This window comes from Tachysurus fulvidraco, chromosome 3 (genome assembly GCF_022655615.1).
Source record: "Tachysurus fulvidraco isolate hzauxx_2018 chromosome 3, HZAU_PFXX_2.0, whole genome shotgun sequence".
Lineage (NCBI taxonomy): Eukaryota > Metazoa > Chordata > Actinopteri > Siluriformes > Bagridae > Tachysurus > Tachysurus fulvidraco.
The window spans coordinates 981,520-1,003,143 of NC_062520.1; the positions used below are offsets into that span (position 1 = coordinate 981,520).

The 21,624-nt window shown below is 41.9% G+C and overlaps 1 long non-coding RNA gene across 1 annotated transcript; it reads right to left on the minus strand.

Moving 5' to 3' along the window:
• Positions 1 to 17,733: 17,733 nt before the first annotated feature.
• On the minus strand, positions 17,734 to 18,381 carry LOC125140881. The gene is made up of 3 exons (XR_007140186.1): positions 18,338 to 18,381; positions 18,050 to 18,226; positions 17,734 to 17,893 (listed from the first exon to the last, which is right to left on the minus strand). It is a non-coding gene; the product is annotated as an uncharacterized LOC125140881 (long non-coding RNA).
• Between the last annotated feature and the right edge of the window lie 3,243 nt (positions 18,382 to 21,624).

Consider the following 21,624-nt stretch of genomic DNA (forward strand, 5'->3'; position numbering starts at 1 on the left):
ATTATTACAAATATGCAAATTAGATGCTTTCACTAATGACAATTCTTTGCTGTTTCACAGAGTGTATGTTCAGTCCCACTGTGTTTTGAAGCCTTTTTTGGTTTTCTACTTACATTATCAGTACAAAGACCAGTACAAAGTTTATCAGTACAAAGTTTAGATTAGATTAGATTCAACTTTATTGTCATTACACATGTACAAGTACAAGGCAACAAAAGGCAGTTTAGGTCTAACCAGAGTGCACTAGTAGTAAGTGCAGGATATACAGTTTGTACAAGATTTAGACAAGTTAAATAAAGTGGGAATATGGAAGTAATTTACAGATGTGTGTGTACTATGAATATAATATACAGGTGAATATATAGGTGCTATGAACATAATATATAGTTATTAGACATCAAACCGAGCAACAAAACCTCAGGGAAAACTGCTGATTAAGGAGATTAAAAAATGGCTTTGCTAATTAACCAAACCCTTGTATTTATCACCAAATAACTAATTAATTTAAAAAAAAAAACCTTATAAAACTAACCAAACTTGTAAAAATGGCAGAATACTATTCCCAGAACTCATTTGTCTGGATCTAATTCATTTAGGTTTAAAAAGATTTGTAAAATTGTACTGCAATCAGCCACTAGTTGGAATCGCTGTCACATCGTTCACCCTTATATTACATAATTACTGTGTGAGTTGAAGTGAAGATGATGTTGGCTGGCTGTTGTAATACTTTATGACGTCAATGTCTGATGCTGTAATATGCTCTGGCCCAATCCCAATGCGGCGTGGTGATGTAGCTTACAGCAGGTTATGGTCAGGTTATGGATGTCCAGGTGGTGCTCCGAAAATAATGTGGGATTCATAGATAATTGGAGCACTTTTGAGGGCAAGGCTGGCCTGTCAGGACGGGACGGTGTCCATCCCACATGGAAAGGTTCTGCTCTCATTTCTTGCAGTATAGCACATATAGTTTAAGAACAGGCCTAGTTAATCTGTGACAATCCAGAGCCAGGGCCAGGGACCAGACAAGCAGGCTAATCTGACCGTCTGCTAGCTGCATTGAGTTATCACATAGGGTTTACAATATAGAGACTGTGTCTGTGAATTTGCAGATTTCATTTCAAACCTAGTTGTTTCTTTAGACAAAGCAGTAATTGTTGGAGACTTTAATATTCATTTTGATAAGTTAGAAGATTCCCTGAGAACAGCAGATGTTTCCATCTTAGATTCAGTAGAAGTTAACCAGAATAAGACCCACTCATAATGGAGGTCACAATTTTGATCTTGTTCTAACCCTCAGATTAAATATAGAAAATATAGTCACAGTGCTTTAATCTGAAGCTTTCTCTGACAATCATCTCATTTAAAATGTGTCTTACTCATATACTCTTTGCCATGTTACCATGTCAGATGTAAATTCACACCAGTTAATGCATATAGTTTTATCTCACTGAGTTATCTAATTTGTTTGGCTCACCACCTGACCCCTCAGAAAATTATCAGGCAACTGAATACTTTACTAGTCTTTACTTGATTTTTTTTTTTACTTGTCAACATTACTCTAAATAATGTAGTGACACTTAAAATAATAATAATTAAAGAGAAAACACTTGGCACTGTGGTGTAACAATCATACCCTCACCTTAAAATAGTTTAATATTTGTTAACTAACCCGGTAGCTAACAGACTGTGTTAATTTCACTTCTTCTCTTAATGTTCTTCTATGTTAAATTCTTCATCAAAACTTGATTGGAGGCAGGAGAGGGACAACACATATTCTTTATTTACTTATTTTTTCTTTATTTTTCAGTAGTTTTATCTCACACACAGCTGCTCAACTCTATCTGGTTCAGAGACCAGAGCTAGAACTTGAACACAGAGAAAATAACTTTCATTTTCAGTCACAGAGACATATAGAAGTGAAAATTCCAGCAAACATGCTTGTAAAAAAGTATTTAAACCATGTATGATGTATGATGTATAAGTGTATAGCTATAATAACTGTGTAATTACTTTAACATGACCAACAAAGTGACCTCAGCAACTATGACTGCTACTACCCTCACAAATGCAACTGCTGCTGCTACAGAAGGAAAAATCAAGAGACATTCGAACAGTGTTTTTTCCAGGTATGGCCTGATTTTTTGGTCTGTCTAGCGATCAACATCTCGCTCTAAATTCGAGACAATGGGAATTGTTAAAAGCGCTATATAAATAAATTATATTGAATTGAATTAAATACGGGGGCACGTGGCTTAGTGGTTAGCATATTCGCCTCACACCTCCAGGGTTGGGGATTTGATTCCCACCTCCACCTTGTGTGTGTGGAGTTTGCATGTTCTCCCCGTGCCTCGGGGGTTTCCTCCGGGTACTCTGGTTTCCTCCTCCGGTCCAAAGACATGCATGGTAGGTTGATTGGCATCTCTGGAAAATTGTCCGTAGTGTGTGAGTGTGTGAGTGAATGAGAGTGTGTGTGTGCCCTGTGATGGGTTGTCACTCTGTCCAGGGTGTATCCTGCCTCGATGCCCGATGAACCCTGAGTAGGCACAGGCTCCCCGTGACCCGAGAAGTTCGGATAAGCGGTAGAAAATGAATGAATGAATAAGTTAAATATATTTAGAAATATCTGCAATTAAACTACAAATAAATTATAAGCCACCTTTTAAGCCATTTTTAATTCACTTCAAACTTTTAGTATTTTAAGTTTAAGATTTTTATTGAACTATTTTAAATGGGTTATGGATATATTTAAAGAACTGTGCAAAACTTTCAAAATTAAATAAATTTCAAATTTTAAGTGTTTATTTTTTTATTACAAAATGAAAGTGACAAACAAGAAAATCTAAATTAAATCAATATTTGGTGTGATGACCCTTTGGCTTCAATCCAACATCATTTTATTTTGTTGGATCAGATTCATTGTGTGATTAACCAGTGATACCAGCAGGTGCTGATGATCAGCAGTTTCATATGTAGGTTGACGCCCAGTCATTAAGGTAAACAGACACAGCTGTATAGAAGCCTCACACCAGGTGAGGAACCAAGCTTTGTTACTGAGGTGAGGTTGTGGAGATAGTTTCATGTCAAAACTGAGCACAGAAATATTTGCCTGTGGCATGAGGCAGGTTGTTCACTGAAGGGATGGAGAGAATTCTGCAGATAGAGTTGGAGATCTGGTCAGGATTAATGGTGTCCTAAATGCTGAGAAATACAGACACCTACTTATCCATCATGCAGTACCATCAGGGAGGTACTGATTGACACCAAATTTATTCTGCAGCAGGATGACCTATTTATTCAAATTTATTCAGCAGCAAACATGTAGCCTATGTCATTAAGAACTATCTTCAGGGTAAAGAAGAACATAGAGTCCTGGAAGTGATGGTTTGAGCTCCACAGATCCCTGATCATTTGTCTGGAAGAAAAAGAAAGAGCTAAGGCAGCCTCCAGCCTGGTTTATGTTTAGAAGAGCCAACCTGCCGAGTACTTCAACAACTGTTTATGCACCTAAATGTTTTGCAGTCTTTTACGATTTTTAGCCTGACTATTACCAGTACATGGACACCAGAGACAGCGGTGTTCATGTATACAACTGCCAGGAACTAATAATATACAGAAATCGTGCAACAACCAACCTGCACGATAATGTACCGGAAAGGCTTCGTGACCTCGGCTTGCTGTGGAGACCAGGCCTACAGTCTGTGTGTCGCCTGATACCAGAGACCAGGAGAGGGGACGCCGAAAGCTCCCTGGACAATAAACTGGACTATATCCGACTCGAACGCTCTACACGGCGAGAGATTAGAAACTGCTGCATGTTTGTTTTCCAGGAGACGTGGCTCAGAGATACAGACGCCGCCATTCAGCTGGACTGGATCACTTCATATAGAGCCAACAGAAATGCAGCTCTGTGCGGTAAGACTCGTGGTGGTGGTGGTGTGTGTTTGCATCAACACAGAATGGTGTAAGAACTCTGTGCTTGTTTCTAATTACTGCTCATCATCAGTGGAGTTTGTGACTGTTAGATGCAGGCCATTTTATTTACCATGAGAATTTACCACTGTTCAACAGCGCTAATGCTAAAGAGGCGCTAATGCTAAAGGGGCTCTATGTGAGCTATATGGAGCTGTTAGTGATCTATAGAATGATCACCCAGACGGACTGTTTATCATCACCGGAGATTTATATCATGCAAATCTCAAGTCAGTGCTGACTAAATTCCACCAACATGTGTTCTTCGTGATGAGAGGTGAAACACACTGGATTTTGTTTACACAAACATTACAAAAGCCCTGTCCCCTGTAGTGCGGAGCCCCTCCTCCACCTCGGCTACTCAGACCACATCTCTGTTAGGCTAATTCCAGCATACAGACCTCTCGTCAGACTCTAAACCGGTTCTGAAGCAGGTGAAAACCTGGCCAGAAGGAGCCACCTCTGCTCAGGACTGCTTTGAGTGCACTGACTGGAACATATTCAGGGAGGCTGCAACCAACAGTGACACCATTAACTTGGAGGAGTACACGGCATCAGTGACCAGCTACATCGACAAGTGCATTGATGATGTGACTGTCTCCAAGACCATCACCACACGCTCCAACCAGAAGCCGTGGATGACTGCTAAAGTGACCTAGCCTTCAGAACAGGGGACAGGGCGGCCCTAAGAATAGCAAGGGCCAAATGGAAGGCTGCTGTACCAGACAACATTCCTGGCAGGGTGCTCAGAGAATGTGCAGAACAGCTAGTGGATGTCTTTACTGACATCGTCAACATTTCCCTGAGCAGCGCTGTTGTTCCTACGTGCCTTAAGACTACCATCCCAAAGAATTATACAGTGTCCTGCCTCAATGACTATCGTCCCGTCACACTCACACCTATAGTTATGAAGTGCTTCGAGAAGCTCGTCATGAGGCGCATCAAGACCAAGCTACCACCCTCACTGGACCCCCTACAGTTCGTGTATCGTCCAAAACGGTCCACAGACGATGCCATTGCCACAGTCCTCCATTTAGCCCTCACCCACCTTCACAATAAAGACACTTATGCACGAATGCTGTTCACAGACTTTAGTTCAGCATTCAACACAATCATCCCTCAGCACCTGATTGGGAAGCTGAGCCTGCTGGGATTGAACACTGTGACTGGTGTCCTGCTTCCCCGCTACGGCTGGCCAGTGGGTGGTGCTGTACCGCTAAATCGTGTGCACCTGTTGCTGGTTATCTCTCCTTATTTAAGTTTGGTGCTGATTGTGTTTAGGGGGACTAATTTTTCACATTTTATATAAAAGATTAAATGGTATGTTGGTTTTCACTGCGTCCTCCTTTTTTTGTCATGACTTGAGCCGGTTGTGACAAAAGTGGGGGATCGTCCGGGATATAGTTTAAAGCTTCAGTACAAACCCACAAAACTCTTCTGTATCTAGTGTCACTTCAGTGTGTTTATATATTAGAGCTTTAGATACTCACTGTGTTTTTACTCCTCAAATCTTTTACTTTTCACTCGTTACAAAATGGAGCACTTTTTATTACAGTTTATACTGCAGAGGGGGTAAAGGGCAGTGACGCGCGCGCACACACGCACACGCACACACACACACACACACACACACACACACACAATGGCTCCGACGCCCATGGATATCAGGAAGTAGGAGCGTGGTCATTTCTGTAGGTAAAACACGGAATGGAGTTTAATTTATTAGGACATTCCTTAAGCAGAATGGATTTGACTGTCGGCGCTCTGAAAAGTAATAAAAAAAGACATATGCGCTGAATAGAGACGGTCCAATATTATTGGTCATGTAATGGTTCTACAAATGACTACAAATCGTGACTACAAATATTACACCAATTTTTTTTTCATTTATCCACAATTTGTAAAATTTCCTCTTTTCTTCTATTAGTCTTTTTTGGCCTTATTATTTGTCTCTAATGACGTTTTGTTTGTCCTACAGCATCCTGTCTATTTACAGTTACAGACTCTTTAGTATTGCTTTGCATTCCTAATTGTTCATTTTGCTTTGCAATTTCCAGATCATTTGTGTGACTCTCATTAATTTTTATTTCTCTTTGAGGCACTTTTAGCAGATGTCTTGTGTTTGTCCTCATTTCTCATGCTCTGTTAGCACTCTGTATTGTGCCGATAATGTATCATATGGTAAAATAAAAGTGTAGTAAACATTAGTATACTTAAGGCATATTATCAAATGCGCTAACAGTAGCCCCGCCCCCAGCCCCGGACACAAGCGGTTCAAGCGGTCTAGACCAGCAAAGTTTTGGTGCTACCTAAGATCTTTATTAAAATCCCTTTAAACATTAAAGGGATCTTCTTTTTTGTGTAGTTGATCGATTTTACTATATTTCAATTTCTACTTTCTTAATTTCCTCATGACATTTTTTTTATCTTGGTTGCATCTTGTTTTTATATAATTAGGGCCTGAGCACCGAATGGTGCGAAGCCCTATTGTTTTTGCTCGGGTTTATTATTTTTTTATTTTTATTTTTTTACATTTTTTTTGCACATATTGGCCAATTGGGGTCCCTTAACATGCTCGAAAACTCTTGAAATTTGGCACACACGTCAGAGTCGTATGACTCTAGGCTCGGGCAAAGGCTGGAATCCGGGCATGGCAGGGGGGCTCTGTAACGCCCCCTGTAATGAAAAAACAAACATTTGTGCACAGATCAGGCAATTATGTATGCACATGTACGAGAGTTGGTAGGCATATAGATCTCATCGACCCGAACAACTTTCGCGCTCTTAACTATGAGCTCCGCCCAACAGGAAGTCGGCCATTTTGGATTATTTCATAATTACATGCGGTGAACTTTTAAGTAGTCCTCCTAGGGAATTCATGCGATTGACATCAAACGTGGTGAACATGATGCCAAGACATTGCACTTGCTAAATGCCGAAGGGATATTTGATACCTCGAACGGTGCTGCCACGGCCAGGCGACAAATTTATGGTGAATTCAGAGAAACAGGAAATGTCTAATATCTAAAGCAAAAAATGTCTTATTGTGATGACACGTGGTGTGTATGTTTGGCCAAGGATTCAGATCACATTGATGTGCCTATTGTGAATCTCGGACATAGCGCCACCAACAGGCGCCAGGAAGTGTGTCAGACACAAAGGTGGATTTTTTGACAGCTGCATGCGGTAAACTTTTACATGCTCCTACTAGATTAACTTGAAATTTTACACATACATCACATTTGTTGGCGGTTAAGTGTGGACAAAAAGGTCAGACAAAAGTGTGTCTCTTAAGTGGCTCACTAGGGCCCCCGTTTGTCTAAAATGTGGGGTTTCATTTACCTACAGTCCCCAAATGGTTCAGTAACAACATCAAATAGTCCACTGATATTTACCCAATTGATGCACTTGCCCACCGTGCATTGTTTTCTGGGAGGCACCGTATAGCGATAAAAAAAACGTGCGAGGGCCTGCCATCACTGCTTGCTGCTATATTGGTTATTGAAACTACTCTTTTCTTTAATTTTTTTTCCACACATTGGCCAATTGGGGTCCCTTAACATGCTCGAACACTCTTGAAATTTGGCACACATGTCAGAGTCGTGCAACACTAGGCTCGGGCAAAGGCTGGAATATGGGCATGGCAGGGGGGCTCTGTAGCACCCCCTGTAATGCAAAAACAAACATTTGTGCACAGATCGGGCAATTATGTACACACATGTATGAGAGTTGGTACGCATATAGATCTCATCGACCTGAACAACTTTCTCGCTCTAAACTATGATCTCCGCCAAACAGGAAGTCGGCCATTTTGGATTGTTTTATAAGTGCATGTGGTGAACTTTTAAGTACTCCTCCTAGGGAAATCATGTGATTGACACCAAAAGTGGTCAACATGATGCCGAGATGTTGCACTTGCTAAAGTGCGAAGGGATTTTTGATATCTCAAATGGTGCTGCCATGGCGAGGCGACTAAGTTATGGCGAATTCAGAGAAACAGGAAGTGTCTAATATCTAAAGCAAAAAATGTCTTATTGGGATGACACGCGATGTGCATGTTCGGCCAAGGATTCCGATCGCATCGATTTGCCTATTGTGAATCTCGGACATAGCGCCACCAACAGGCGCCAGGAAGTGTGTCAGCCACAAAGGTGGATTTTTTCACATTTGCATGCAATGAACTTTTAAATACTCCTCCTTTAGGATTTATGTGATGGAATCTAATGCGAAATTAGAAGCGGATTTTTGATATCTCAAACACTGTTGCCATGGCATCATGTCAAAGTTTACTTTTATTTCAAGCATATTTAAGGCTTTTGGCATGCTTAGATTAACTTGAAATTTTACACATACATCACATTTGTCGGCTGTTAAGTGTGGACAAAAAGGTCAGACAAAGGTGTGTCTCTTAAGTGGCTCACTAGCACCCCAGTTTGTCTAAAATGTGGGGTTTAATTTACCTACAGTCCCCACATGGGTCAGTAACAACGTAAAATAGTCCACTGATATTTACCCACTGATATTTACACACTTGCCCACCGTGCATTGTTTCCTGGGAGGCACCGTATAGCGATAAAAAAACATGCGAGGGCCCACCATCGCTGCTTGCAGCTATATATATCCTCCTCCTAGGACATTCATGTAATTGACACCAAAAGTGGTCACCATGATGCAGAGACGTTACACTTGCTAAATTGCAAAGAAATTTTTGATATCTCGAACGGTGCTGCCATGGCGAGGCGACTAAGGGAAATGTCTTGTATCTAAGCCAAAAAAATGTCTTATTGTGATGACACATGGTGTGTATGTTCGGCCAAGGATTCCCATCGCATCGATGTGCTTATTGTGAGTCTCGGGTATAGCGCCACCAGCAGGCCCCAGGAAGTGTGTCAGTAACAAAGGTGGATTTTTTCACAATTGCATGCAATGAACTTTTAAATACTCCTCCTAGAGGATTCATGCGATTGAATCTAATGCGAAATTGCGAAGGGATTTTTGATATCTCAAACACCGTTGCCATGGCATTGTGTCAAAGTTTACTTTCATTTACATTTACAGCATTTTGGCAGACGCCCTTATCCAGAGCGACGTACATAAGTGCTTAAATCTCTAACATTGAATACATTAATGCTGGTTCACTAGGTTACATACTTAAGATACCATGAGTTTAAAACATTTGTTCAAAGTTACAATGAAAAAGTGTCAAAGGTTTGTTTTTTTTTAAAAATGCAAAAGATAAGGAAAGAAGTGCTAGTTGAAGTGTTTCCTGAATAAGTAGGTCTTCAACCGCCGCTTGAAAATAGCCAGTGACTCAGCTGTCCGGACCTCTAGGGGAAGTTCATTCCACCACCTTGGTGCCAGAACAGAGAAGAGTCTTGTAGTTTACTTGCCTCTTACCCTGAGAGATGGTGGAACCAGTCAAGCAGTGCTGGTAGATCGGAGGTTGCGGGGTGCAGTGCGAGGAATGATGAGGGCTTTGAGGTAAGAGGGAGCTGGTCCATTTTTGGCTTTGTAGGCCAGCATCAGTGTTTTGAATCGGATGCGTGCAGCTACCGGAAGCCAGTGGAATACGGATTGCGTTCATAGGTAGACCTGCCAGCAGTGCATTGCAGTAATCCAGTCTAGAAATGACAAGAGCCTGAACAAGTACCTGAGCAGTCTGTGTGGACAAAAATGGCCGAATCCTTCTAATGTTGTAGAGAAGAAACCGACATGAGCGAGTCACATTAGCAACATGAGAGGAAAAGGACAGTTGATTGTCCATGGTTACCCCAAGGTTGCGAGCTGTGGCTGAAGGGGAGATCAGATCGTTGTGCAAGGATATAGCAAGATCATGACCTGGGGATGAATCACCTGATGATCAGCAGTTCAGTTTTGCTAGGATTGAGCTTTAACTGATGAGCAGTCATCCATGATGAAATTTCTGCCAGACATGCTGAGATCCGGTCAGAAGCTGTGGCATCTGAGGGTGGGAAAGAGAAGATAAGTTGTCTATCATCAGCATAGCAGTGGTAAGAGAACTCATGTGATGAAATAACTTCCCCAAGAGAGTGAGTATACAGGGAGAAAAGAAGAGGACCAAGTACTGAGCCCTATGGGACGCCAGTGGAGAGTCTGCTTGGAGCAGATGTCACTCCCCTCCATGTTACCTGATATGAGCGTCCTTCCAGGTAGGAGGCAAACCATTCCCAAGCTGATCCGCAAATCCCAAGACTCTTGAGGGTGGATAAGAGAGTCTTGTGGTTGACCGTATCAAACGCTGCTGAAAGGTCAAGGAGGATTAGGACGGATGGCAGTTTGGCTAATCTAGCAGTATGTAGCTTCTCAGAGACATCCAAAAGGGCTGTCTCTGTAGAGTGAGCTGCTTTAAAGCCAGACTGGTTGGGATCTTGGAGGTTGTTCTGTGAGAGAAAGACAGACAGTTGATTATAGACAATGCGTTCAAGGGTTTTTGAAAGAAATGAGAGAAGTGATACCGGTTTGTAGTTACTGATGTCTGATGGATCCAGAGCAGGTTTCTTTAGGATGGGAATAGGACTTTTAGGACTGGATGAGTTGTAAAATCTCTTCTGCTGCCACAGTTGAGAAATGTGACAACGAAGGTGTAGGGGAATGCATACTCTGAGATGTAAGTGCAGTCGGGGCTGAAGTGAAGGTCCGGCAGATTTCCTCAATCTTCTCCTGGTAGATAGAAGCAAAGTCTTCTGCAGTCAGCGAGGATGTAGAAGGTGGAGCCAGAGGGTTGAGCAGAGAAGAGATGATGTTGTGGAATTTCTGAGGGTCATGTGAGGAAGCTTCAAGCTTTTCCTTGTAGAAGGAAGTCTTGGCAGAAGTCACATCTGAGGAGAACTTGACAAGAAGTGTTCTGTAAAAATCAAGATCTGCATCAAGTTGTGATTTCTTCCACTTTCTCTCTGATGATCTTAGCTCTCTTCGATTGTTGCGCAGCACATCTGAAAGCCAAGGAGCAGAACAAGAAGTTTTCTTGGGTTTAGTGAACATAGGGCAGAGGAAGTCCATAGTTGAGGAAAGAGATGAGAGGAAAGTATCTGTGGCTGAGTCCAAGGGAAGGACAAAGTGAGGAAAAAGACTCAGTATCAGGAAGGGAAGAGAGTGCCAGAAGCTACAGATAAAGGGGAGACAGAGTGAAGGTTGCGGCGAGTAAGAGTGAGGGGGTGAGAGGTAGTTTTAGGTAGGATAGGTAGAGTGATGGTGAAGGATACCAGGTGATGATCAGAGATGTGTAGTGGGGTAGCAGTCACGTCTGTAGCTGGAGAAGGACAGGTGAAAACCAGGTCCAGGACATTGCCTCCGTTGTGTGTGGGGATGTAGCTGTTGAGTGTGAGGGAGAAAGAGTCGAGAAGAGACAGGAGGGAAGAAGAATGTAGCTTGTCAGAGGGGAGGTTGAAGTCACCAAGCACTGTCAGGGGGGGAGCTATCGGAAGGGAAAGCACTAAGCAGTGAGTCCATTTCTTCCAGGAAGTCTCCTAGGGTACCAGGAGGGCGGTAGACAACAATGATAACAAGGTTGATAGGAGAGGTAACTGAAATGGCATGGAATTCAAAAGAAGAGATGGTTAAATGAGAGAAGAGTAGAGGTGTAAAGCACCATTTCTTTGACAACAATAAACCTGTACCACCACCCCTGCCTGTTTCTCGTGGTGAGTGAGAGAAAGCATAGGCAGAGGATAAAGCAGCTGGTGTAGCAGTGTTCTGTGGGGATATCCAGGTCTCTGTTAGAGCAAGAAAATCAAAGGAGTAATGGGAAGTTAAAGCAGAGATAAAATCAGCTTTCTTTACAGCAGACTGACAATTGCAGAGCCCACCTACCACCACTGTTTGAGACTTACACAACAGAGGAGGGTAGATGAGGTTACTGGGATTGTGACCTCTGCTCTGTGGATGAGAGCGTCTGCGAGAGTAGGCCTTGAGGACAGAGATGGGTTTAATGCACATATTTGTAGTCAAACAAGAATGAGAATTAAGGTATGGTAGAATATATCAAAACAGTACTAGACACTTATGTTACAATATGAGAGAGAGATACTTACGATATAAATAGGTAAGCCCTGCCCACAATTCACACCTTAAGGGAGACTGAAACTACTCCTGATTAATCAGCTGAGTTAACAACAAAGACCAACACTATAAAATCAACAATGGTATAGAACAGGGGTCGGCAACCCCGGAACTCCGCAACTCCGGAGCCGCAAGTGGCTCTTTCATCCCTCTGCTGCGGCTCCCTGTAGATTTGGAAAATAAATATTTAATTTAAATTTTAAATTTTTGTTAGTTAGTTTTTAAAAAATGTTATTATAAATTCTAAGATCATGATGGTCTCGTAACATTAAAGTAAACCGTGTTTAATACATATATTTTTTTTTCAAAATATGCGTCATAACCGCCGACTTGCGAAATCTGACACGCAGAAGCAGGCGCATTTTTGGTTTGCTGCAGCCGGCAAGTTTCATTTTTTATGTCATGCATGGCTGTCAAGTGCCACGCATTGAGAGTGACAGTCACGCATTTCGGTCTTTTCTCACGCTCTCCCGCCGCACATCGTATTTTCTCTCAGAAAAACTATCATATATTTAATAAGCCGCAGCGCCCAAAACGTATCAGTCCGCACTGCTGTCTCTGTGGAACCGGGCAGGAATCAAGCGCGTCTCAGTTCTTAGTCGAGCCTGACACTTATCAGCCAATCAAAAAAGAGGCTACACAATAGCCAATCAGAAAATAGCACTATCTGGGAAAGATTTAACGCAACACCAATGGAAAAAAAGCGAGAGGTTGGAGATGTCATGCTTGCCTGTCTTCAAAACTTGAGAGCCTTGGTCATGAATACGAAGGACTCAATTATACATTAAACATTTTATTTGAAAGTAACCTTCAACCCAGCATCTTTTTTCTTAAGGTTAGTTCAAACTGTTCAAAATATTTTTGTTTGCTTGCAGAAATAAAATTGCGTTTACTCTGTAGCAGTTAATTGATTTCATAAATGCAACACACTACAGTTTTTTCTATACTTTCCATAAAGGTAAAAAACGATATATGCCGTGTTATCTTCATTTTAGATGTCAAAATAAATTTGTGGCTCCCTGTGGTATTTTTTTCTGTGGCTCTTTGAGTGTTTAAGGTTGCCGACCCCTGGTATAGAATATAACACAATTCAAATCACGCTACTCTATAACAAAGTGAGTTAAGCAGATAGTATATAAAAGTGAGGAACCAGATTTACTTTACCAGAAGACAATATAATCAAATGTAGAGAATTGAAGCACACTTCTCACACACACAAACACATATACACATTTACACACACACACACACACACACACACACATATATATATATACACACAGATACACAAACACACACACACACACACACACACACACACACACACACGTATACACAGATACACACACAAACACATATACACAGATACACACACACACACACACACACACACACACACACAGATGCGCACACACCCCCAACACACACATACACACACACACAGATAGTTACACACACCCCCAACACACACACAGATACACGAGCCCCCAACACACACACATATACACACACACAGACAGATACACACACCCAACACACACATATTCACACACACACACAAATACACCCCCCCAACACACACAGATACACAGACACACACACACATACTGTGTACACACATGAACACACACACACATACTGTGTACACACAGACAGATACACACACCCCCAACACACACATATACACACATATATACACACACAAACACAGATAAACACGCCCTCAACACACACACACACACACACACACACACACACACACACACACACACACACACACACATACATATACACAGACACACACACGCCCCAACACATACAGACACACACACAAACACACGATAGAAAGCATGCCCACAAAAAATCTAGAGTGGGAGAAATCTCAATTTTGCTTAAACTTAAAAATAAACATGTACTTTGTAAAAAAAAAAATTAACTATTCTAGGAAAGAATAAACCCACAAACAAGCCATTTTAATCTGTTTTATTTTGCTACCCTGTGCCTTTTGCTCTCCTCACTGCTCTCCTACACTTATGTATGAATGCTGTTCATAGACTTTAGTTCAGCATTCAATACAATCATCCCTCAGCACCTGATAGGGAAACTGAGCCTGCTGGGACTAAACACCTCCCTCTGCAACTGGATCCTGGACTTCCTGACTGGGAAAACTCAGTCAGTCCGGATCAGGAACAGCATCTTCAGCACCACCACACTGAACACTGGAGCCCCTCAGGGCTGTGTGCTCAGTGCACTGCTGTTCACTCTGTTGACTCACGACTGTGGAGCAATGCACAGATCGAATCATATTATTAAGTTCGCCGATGACACGACCGTGGTGGGTCTCATCAACAAGAACGACGAGTCAGCATACAGGGAGGAGGTGCAACATCTAACTGCCTGGTGTAGAGCCAACAACCTTTCTCTGAATGTGGACAAAACTAAAGAGATGGTTGTGGACTTCAGGAGAGCACAGAGCGAACACTCTCCGCTGAACATCGACGGATCATCTGTAGATATCGTCAAGAGCCCCAAATTTCTTGGTGTTCATCTAGCGGAGAACCTCACCTGGTCACTCAACACCAGCGCCATCACCAAGAAAGCCCAGCAGCTTCTCTACTTCTTACGAAGGCTGAGAAAGGCACATCTCCCTCCCCCATCCTGACCATGTTCTACAGAGGGACCATTGAGAGCATCCCGAGCAGCTGCATCACTGTCTGGTTTGGGAACTGTACGATCTCGGATCACAAGACCCTGCAGCGGATAGTGAGGACAGCGGAGAAGATCATTGGGGTCTCTCTTCCCTCTATCATGGACACTTACACTACATGCTGCATCCGCAAAGCCAACAGCGACAGGCAACAGTCGATGACCCCACACACCCCTCACACACACTCTTCACCCTCCTGCCGTCTGGAAAAAGGTACCGAAGCATTCGGGCCCTCACGACCAGACTGTGTAACAGTTTCTTCCCACAAGCCATCAGACTTCTCAATAACCGAACTGTACTATACTGAGCACAACATACACACACATCATCTGTATGGACTGCATAGACCATCACAAAACATACACACTGTTTTGCACACTTTTCTGCTGTTTTTGCACATAATGTCCAACATATCAGCCATTACGCACATACTATACAATATTTCAGTCATTTGCTGTTTTTTGCACAACTCTATATATTATCCAAAGACCTGCTGCTAAGAAACTGTGTTCATTCTAATGTTACTGCACAAAATATTGTTTGAAAATTCAGTATTTACATTCAGTATTTACACTGGTTGGTCGGCGCTGTTTCTGTTACTGTTTATTGTCTTTTGTGTATTGCACTTTTTGTACTTTTTGTATTGTCTTTATAACTTTATGTCTGCACTGTTTTTTGTCCTGCACTGTCTTTTGTCCTACACTGTCTTGTTTGTCTTGTCCTGCAATGTTTGCACCAGGTTGCACAGTTGCACTTTATGTGGCTAAGACTACTTACATGTCCTTAGCCCTGTCTTTGTTTTATGTAGCACCTTGATCCTGGAGAAACGTTGTCTCATTTCACTGTGTACTGCAACAGCTATATATGGTTGTAATGACAATAAGAGCTTCTTGACTTGACTTGACTTGACTTGCTAATGTCTATGGATCCTTATGTCCTACTACTGAAGACCACAGTCACTGGTCTCGTCCCAGTTGGAAATGAGTTTGAATTTTAACAGGAAGTTGAACTTCTGGTTCTTTCATGCAGTCAGAACTAAAGATAATCAAAACTATGGGGCTGATGTTGGTCTTCATTTGGTGCCTTCACCGTTGCCACCAGTCACCTCACTGGACAAGTCTGTGTGGTTTTGTGAACTATTGTCTCTCAGAAGTCAACACTGACTGTAGTGTTGAGATAACACAGAGTCTGAGCTAAAGAGAATGCACCATATTGTCAGGTCATCTCGTTATCTGACATGAAGACAAAAACATGAATGTTCTCACCCAGACCACCACATTTCAGCTCCATCATACACCAGAATAGATTCTTTCCTCATATAGTCAGACTTATGAACAGTTAATCGCCCCATAACGATGATGACTGTGCCACTGACAGCAGTGTGTTTTGTGTTTTAGACCAGAAAATATTTTAATACTTTATTATAAATACTGCGCCTCTAATAACCCCTCTGACAAGCTCCTGAAGTTTGCAGATGAACCCACACTGATCGGCCACATCCAGGATGGTGACGAGTCTTCTTACAGACTGGAGGTTGAGCGGCTGGCTGTCTGGTGCAGTCTTAACAACCTGGAGCTGAACACTCTCAAGACAGTGGAGATGATCGTGTAGTTCAGGAGAAACCCTTCTGTGAATGAAGCTTGACTCACCACTGGCTAGTAAATGTTTTATTTTACTCGCCAGGATTTTTACATAAAATGCATGAACACGAACAAAAAATGAAAACACACTTTATTTTAATTTTAATTATCCTCTATCCTTAATTTGTCAATCCATCCATTACTCTAAAATAAATACGTTGTTTGGTTGTGGAACATTGTGTGATCATCGAGCTGAAAAGCTTCGAGTAATGAAGAAAGAATTTTAAAGAAGCATGAAATAATAATGATGGGACTTTCAGGAACTGTTTTCAATAAACTTGATATGGCAGATGGGATGGTTATTAAATCAGATACAGAGAGAAAAGAACTAAAGGACCTAATGAGTGAAAACAACCTGATAGACGTGTGGAGAGAGAGAAATGTAGGAAGGAAAGAAGAGATATAGTGAAAAACTTGCACGACAACGATTGACTTTATTTTATATATAAGAAATGTAGAAAACTTTACAGACAAAATCAGATATAAGGAAACAAGTTTGAGTATCATGAGTTTTTATTTTTTAAGACTAGAATAATGTAGAAAGGGGACAAAGTGTATGGCTTCTAAATATAGAAAGTTTAAAGAAAAACCACTATGATTTTAAAATTAGAGAAATTATAGAAAAGAAAAGGAAATGAAATGAATGAGGAAGATAATGTTAGATTTTTAATTAAACATTTTTAATTAAATATTGTAGAATGGGAGAAAGAAAGAAAGAAAGAAAGAAAGAAAGAAAGAAAGAAAGAAAGAAAGAAAGAAAGAAAGAAAGAAAGAAAGAAAAGAGAAATAACAAGTAAAAGTTATTTGAGAATGAATTGGCCAAAGAGAACAAAATATAAAAAGGGAGGAGAAAGAACTCGAGGGGGCAAAATGAAGAAATAAAGCAAAATATATGGTGGAAAGAGGAAAAAAGAAGTTAAATGATATAAAAACAAGATGCAACCAAGATAAAAAATGTCATGAGGAAATTAAGAAAGAAGAAATTGAAATATAGAAAAATAGATCAACTACAAAAAAGAAGATTCCTTTAATGTTTAAAGGGATTTTAAATGTGTTTGTTGAAAAGAGTTTGAAAAGAAGAGACTTTTAAAGGAAAAGAAATAAATCAAGATCACAACTGTGAGTCAATCATCTGTGGAGAAACTAATTTGAGATCCAATTAAAGAGGTAAAAAATAATGTATAAACATCTGTAACACATGGATGTGTATTTGTGTAATCAGTGTGATGATGTGATGATATCTCTGTGAAGGATTTGACTTTGGATTGTAAAAGATGTTAAAGTGTGAAGTTGTAGCTGAGAGGATAAAAGGATGTGATCAGTCACAGTTATTGTTATGGATCTTCTACATCTGAATATGAATGATTCAGCTCCCAAACTGCTGGAAATGTGGGACGTGTTCTAACGCTTCACCACCATAACTGCTTTATCCTGGAAAAAAGGTCTGAGGAGAGACTCCTGTCATAAACTAGTCCTGGTGAGTGTCTTATCCTCAATGCTGAAAAACACAACAGGACAGAATTACAGACACATTTAAACACATTACTTATGAACAACAGAAGCATAAATACACACATTAGATGTGACATTTTACAGCACACAGTGAATATTACACAATATCATACAGTAAAGAGACAGTAAGTCAGTAACTCACTGTAGTGTCTCCAGTTTACAGTGTGGATCCTTCAGTAGATCAGAGAGCAGCTTCATTCCTGATTTTCCTGGATTATTATTGTTCAGTAACAGTTCTCTCAGGTGTGATGAGGAGTTTGACCTCAGAGCTGAAGCCAGAGCAGCACAACCTTCATCTGTAATATTGCAGTTATACATCCTGCAAGAAAGAAAACATGGATGTTGTAGTGTTTATTAAAACTGTGTGTGTGTGTGTGTGTGTGTGTGTGTGTGTGTGTGTGTGTGTGTGTGTGTGTGTGTGTGTGTGTACCTCAGTATCTCCAGTGTACATTGTGGATTCTTCAGTCCATCAGAGAGCAGCTTCACTCCTGAATCCTGCAGTTTATTGTGACTCAGGTTAAGTTCTCTCAGACTGGAGGAGTTTGAGCTGAGAACTGAGGACAGAACTCTACAGCTTTCCTCTGTCAGATTACACTCACACAGCCTGGAAGAGAAATGATGAAGTGTTTGATTTATTTGTCTGATAGTGAATTGAGGTGTTTCCATCAGTGAGAAATAAAGTGTCCACCTGAACACAAGGTTCTAATATCAGGATAAAATATAACATGAACATCTGTGTATAAACGGACTGCTCTTGGACAGATCCATGTGTCTCAGCTCATATGAGATGATGTATTTAACTTTATGAAAGAAGATAATAACAGAGACGTCACTCTGAACAAACACGTCTCTTTATTTCTAGCAGAGAGATGTTCATACAGTGTGTTCAGCAGCTCTGGGGAAAGTTCTGCTGGAGAACATTTATACACTGTCATGAACGTGGGATAAAAATGGACCCAAACGCAGGATAGCAAAACAAACAGGGTTTAATATCAAAAACACTGAACATGACACGGACTGAAGACAGGACAAGACAACAGTAGATTCCGCGCTGCACAAGTCAACGCGGCACAGTTAAATACAGTACACAGGGTAATCACAATAGGAAACTGGTGTGTAGACAGGGAGGAGCAGACGAAGGCGGGGCAGACACGTGACGAGAAACGTAAACAGATGCACGTGGCCAATGTCCGGGCTGAGTCCTGACAGTATGTTGAGAAAAACTCTTGCAAGACGGAGGAGAGGAGTGGTACAAGGCAGAGGGTTATAAATACGTAATCATTTTTTTTAGGTACAAATTAAAGAATACGTAATCATTTTTAGATACTCACTTTTATGATTCATACTCATCTAATCTCATCTTTTCAGGTACTCACCTTTTGTGATTTATATACTCAGTTCTGATTTCTTATGTACTCATCTTTTCTTATCAACTAGTTTTATGTAGTTTTGAATAATCACACACACACACACACACAGGTAGCCACGAAAGAGAAGGAGACAGGTCTAGTGAGACGTGGTTTATTCAAGATATATGTAAGAACACTCAGGAGAAGGGGATCGGACAGCAGCTGGAGATGTGGGATTGAGAGAAAGAGGGGAAGGAACGGATGGAGAGGAAGCACCAGAGGATGAGGGTCTGGACTGGGAGGTGGAAAAGGGCCTGGGAGTAATGGAGCATAGGGAGACACATAATTAACTTCTAGGCCAGCAGGCACCCCGTAGGCATAGTGGTAATTCCATGAGTGAACGGGGGTCTGGGTGCTGCGTGTAATGGCAGGAGGAGGGATAATGGGATCAGTTTAAGTAGAAGCATCACACTGGAAGGCCTGGTGTGAGATGGTGACGGGAGAGAGGTTGAAGTTGATGGTATCGGTAGTGTAAAGATGATCCAGGTAGAAAGCTAACTCCATAGCCAGTGCAGACAGTTGAGAGTGTCGATAGTGGCGTAGATGGCCATCAGGTGTTGTTGGGGTCATCAGCCCACCTGGAGAAGGATAAGGTCTGGATGGCGGGGGCTGATGTGGCTTGGTGTTTCTGGACGCCATGGTGTCTGTGGGATAAACAGATTTGGGGATATTATGTGGGGTCTGGACCATTCAAGGGTGGGTGTAGAACAAAGGTTGAGTATGGCACACACACACTCACACACACACAGACACACACACACACACACACACACACACACACACACACACACACACACACACACACACACATACATATATCCATATAGTTACAAGTATTAGGATGTAGCAGTAGTGATAATGCATAGTGAAATTATCATAACTTAGTTAACCAAGATTTAAGCATCTGCATGCATGTATAATTCAATCAAGTCAGGAAGCCGGTGCTGAACATTAGTAAAATCATTTCCTACCTTGTAAAGTTGCAGAGAGAGATTGATGCTGAAAGGGAGACATTGACAACTTCGCTGTTTTCCTGCTGCAATAAAATCTGGACTTCATTGATCTCACTCAAGCCTGTGATGCCTATTTTTTTCAACTTTGTTTCTGACTTAGCCTGTGACAAAAATTAGTGCTAATTGGTAGACCTGCGGATCCAACCAGTAAAAGTGTTGCCTCAGGGGGCTACTCTGAGTTCTGACATTTAATTGGTGCCGAAATCCGGGAGCTCTCGCAAGTCAACAGATCGGCTGGGGCCTGAATCAGGACCGCTCGCCTCAACAGACCGCAGAGGCCAGCCTCAATAATAAGGTAAGCAGAGACCTGTTAAACTCAAACTTTTTTTATTCATTCATTCATTCATTCATTTTCTACCGCTTATCTGAACTTCTCGGGTCACGGGGAGCCTGTGCCTATCTCAGACGTCATCGGGCATCAAGGCAGGATGCACCCTGGATGGAGTGCCAACCCATCGCAGGGCACACAAACACTCTCATTCACTCACACACACACTACGGACAATCTTCCAGAGATGCCAATCAACCTACCATGCATGTCTTAGGACCGGGGGAGGAAACCCCCGGGGCACGGGGAGAACATGCAAACTCCACACACACAAGGCGGAGGCGGGAATCGAACCCCCGACCCTGGAGGTGTGAGGCGATCGTGCTAACCACTAAGCCACCGTGACCCCCAAACTCAAACTTTGTGTATAGTAATTCTGTGGTCTGTGGGGAGAGGTGGCCCTGGGGAGTGTACAGCTGTTGGCTTTGAGCTAAAAAGAAGAGGAGGTTGGATTAAAATGGGCTTGATGTGAGATTGATGAAAGCTGTATGAAAGGGTGTCTGTGTGGAGCAAGCTTGGCTGCGAATGTGTGTGTGAAAGGAAGTCTCGTGGATACCGCTATTTGTAAACAGAAAGAGCATGACCAGACGTGAAGACATCTGTTGAATGAATAGGTCTGTACGGGCGAGTGGAGATTGTAAATAAAAATTCCTGTGGATACCGATGGCGAATGGGCTGGGGATTCCCCACAAGACCCAGGGCTGTACGGGCAGGTGGAAGGATAGTCAAAGAAAAATAGAAATTGCTGCCAAATTGTGGGCGTTGACTGAGTTTATTGGCTTAAGTGTAAGTTGTGAGTTCCCCGGAGTGGGGTGTGGTGAGAAGATAAAGAACCAGTGGCATCTAAGGTACTAAGTCCGGTATTGCGGCAGCTGTTGAAGGACGCTGCAAATTGTCAGATAATATTGCCACTATCTGAATTAACGGAGGGAGGGGTGGAAGAGAGTAGTGAGGTCATAGTGGGCCA